Raw genomic sequence first — 3,002 nt, 5'->3', positions numbered from 1 at the left:
AAAGAGATCGAGACCATCCTGGTCAACATGGTGAAACCCCGTCTCTACTAAAAATACAAAAAATCAGCTGGGCATGGTGGCGCGTGCCTGTAATCCCAGCTGCTCAGGAGGCTGAGGCAGGAGAATTGCCTGAACCCAGGAGGCGGAGGTTGCGGTAAGCCGAGATCGCGCCATTGCACTCCAGCCTGGGTAACATGAGTGAAACTCTGTCTCAAAAAAAAAAAAAAAATATTTTATTTATAATCAGTTTTTTTTATTAAGTAACAAGAATTGTTCAAACATAGAATTTCATGTAGATGTGCCCAGAATTTTTTTTAAGTCTACAGACCAAACTACATGTAAAGGTTGCTAATGTTCAGGAGACAGATGCCAGTTACGATGGCTACGGTGCTGGTGATGGTGGTGATGGAGACAGCGAAGACAGAAGACCTACAGGAAGAGGCCTGATGGGTAAAGGGCTCTGCCTCTTTGGACTTGGCTGCTGCTGGGGCCTCTCCATTAGTTTCAGCATTGGGACCCTCCACTGCTGTCGGACATGGTTGGAGATGATGCTCCTTCAAGAAGGAGGTAGGGCCCCTGGCCTTGTCTGCCAGGAAGGCAGGAAGAAGGGGAATGGCCATGCTGAGGGAGAGGAACCCCCACACTGTTACATGACACAGGGTTAGGGGTTTGGCTCCATGGCATGGTACATACATGTGCCTTTGGTTGTATGCTTGCAAGAGAAATCTGGGGCCCCTGGGGTTTCTGCCCCCACTCCAGCCTTGACTCCCACCTTTGCAATCCCTAGAAGGGCTTTCTAGAGCTCTGAATTCAGCCTCTTCACTCAGGACATGTGGTGAATCCTGAACTGGAACCTTTTCCCAAAGGCCTCCTGGGACCAGGAAGGCTGTAGTGTTGGGGCCCCCAAAAGTTGATTTTGAGAAGACTATTATGTGCCCTAGACGTGTCTCCTCACTCTGTTTGAGCTTTCCTAAGCTTGGACATTTTAAGTCAGGGGAAATGCTCTGAATTCCACATTGTCTCCTGCCAGCTTACGCCCTTCCATCACTTCAGATTGCTGAGATGTCCAAGGCTCTTCGCTAATTAATAGGCCCACCCAGCTGCAGACCCGTGCAGTTCTCATTGGTTCGATGATGTTATGGTCTCTCCAGCTGTGTCTAAGATCTGGCGGTGTTTGAGACCAAGATTGGGGAAGTTGTAGTGTCTGAGGTTGAAAGTAAGGGGAAATATTAGCAACATCAAGGGAAGCGTCTCCCGGAAGAGTAAAGTGAACTCACTAACCGCAGTGGTGCTCTGGGAGAGGTGGGAGGCCCTGCAGGGGTGTGCCCCTGGGACCTCCTTCCAGAAAAAACAGCTCTCAGCTCTGGGTAATGAAGTGGGCCCATGTGCCCTGGGTAGGACTCCAGGCAGCTGACGGCCAATGGCTGAGCTCTAATTGGAGCTTTGAGGGCCTGGCCATTTCTCTATGTGTCTTTGCTCCTTATGAGGTTCCCTCACTCCATCTGGGGTGCATTCAGCCTGAGCTGCCCCCACCCCTCACTTTTATTCCCTTATTTTTATTATTTTCTTTTTATAGAGATGGAGTCTTGCTGTGTTGTGCAGGCTGGTCTTGAATTCCTGGGCTCAAGTGATCCTCCCACTTGGCCTCCCACTGCTGAGATTACAGGTATGAGCCAGTGCGCCTGGCCATGTTCCCTTATTTTCATCAAGGATCTCCACCCCAGTGCCTGCGGCAGGATGGGCCTCTGGTCTCTGAGCACCTGGGAGGCAAGGTGGGTTCTGAACAAAGAATCCTCTTCAATTCTGAAAAACACAAGCGTCAGGCTGGATGGGCACCTAAAAAGAGCCCTCCTGAAACCAGTTCTGTCTGTGGAACCTCATCTTCTACGGAATTTAGTAATCCAGTAGAAAAGTAGTGCTTGGTCCGGGCGCGGTGGCTCACACCTGTAATCCCAATGCTTTGGGAGGCCAAGGCGGGTGGATCACGAGGTCAAGAGATTGAGACCAGCCTGGCCAACATGGTGAAACCCCATCTCTACTAAAAATACAAAAAGCAGTTGGGTGTAGTGGCGTGCACCTGTGGTCCCAGCTACTCAGGAGGCTGAGACAGGAGAATCACTTGAACCTGGGAGGTGGAGGTTGCAGTCAGCTGTGATAGCACCACTGCACTCCAGCCTGGGTGACAAGGCAAGACTCTGTCTCAAAAAAAAAAAAAAGGTGGTACTTTCAGAAAAAATTTCTTTGCAAAACACAATGAACCCATTGAGTGCAGAGTGAAACTTTAAAAGTCACATTTGTAGAAATTAGGAGCTTTACGATTTATAATTTAATGGTTTATAAAGTGAACCACAGGCAGGCAGAGCCACTTTGCACAGAGCACAGTGTTTTAGGGGTGGGGGCCCCCACGACCTCCGTGGGTGGCAGCAGCCCCAGGCAGTGCTTCTCAGGTCCTGTGGGAGCCCCACTCTGGCCTCTCAGGCCCTCTTGGGTTCAGGCCAAGGTCACCTTGCAGTAGAAGAGGATCCTCAGGTGTCCTCCAACAGCTTCCCCAAAGGAATGACCCCTCCTGGCAGCACCCTCAGCCCTCAAGTTCCCTCCTCCCTGCTGTCACCTCAGCCCTAACACCCATTCTGAGGGCAGCCCAGGTCCTCATGGTCTACAGGGTCTGTCCAGCATCCACACTGGACAGCATTTTGTCCTTCCCTCACGGTACAAATGGAGAGGAGAACCCTGCTGTGTGACCTGTGGCCCTGCAGGACATCATGATAGAAGCAGACACCGTGATTGCTCCTGGAAGCACAGGGAACTGTCCGAAGCCTGCTGGCCAAGTCTGTCTTGGTCATCCAAATATCTTGGTCTGTGGCCCTGAGGGCTCTATCAGGCTGGGCTGCCCAGTGATTTTAGCAGTCATTAGCGCTTGGAGGCATCTCTCTGTGACCTGGCATCACATGATCTCAGGATCACAGAGTGTTTGGAACAAAAGCAGCAAATCAGCCAACACA

Source organism: Sapajus apella, unplaced genomic scaffold (assembly GCF_009761245.1).
Source record: "Sapajus apella isolate SASKATOON/1434 unplaced genomic scaffold, GSC_monkey_1.0 scaffold48, whole genome shotgun sequence".
Taxonomy (NCBI): domain Eukaryota; kingdom Metazoa; phylum Chordata; class Mammalia; order Primates; family Cebidae; genus Sapajus; species Sapajus apella.
The sequence above is the reverse complement of the archived record's forward strand: the minus strand, read 5'-3'. Positions refer to the sequence as shown.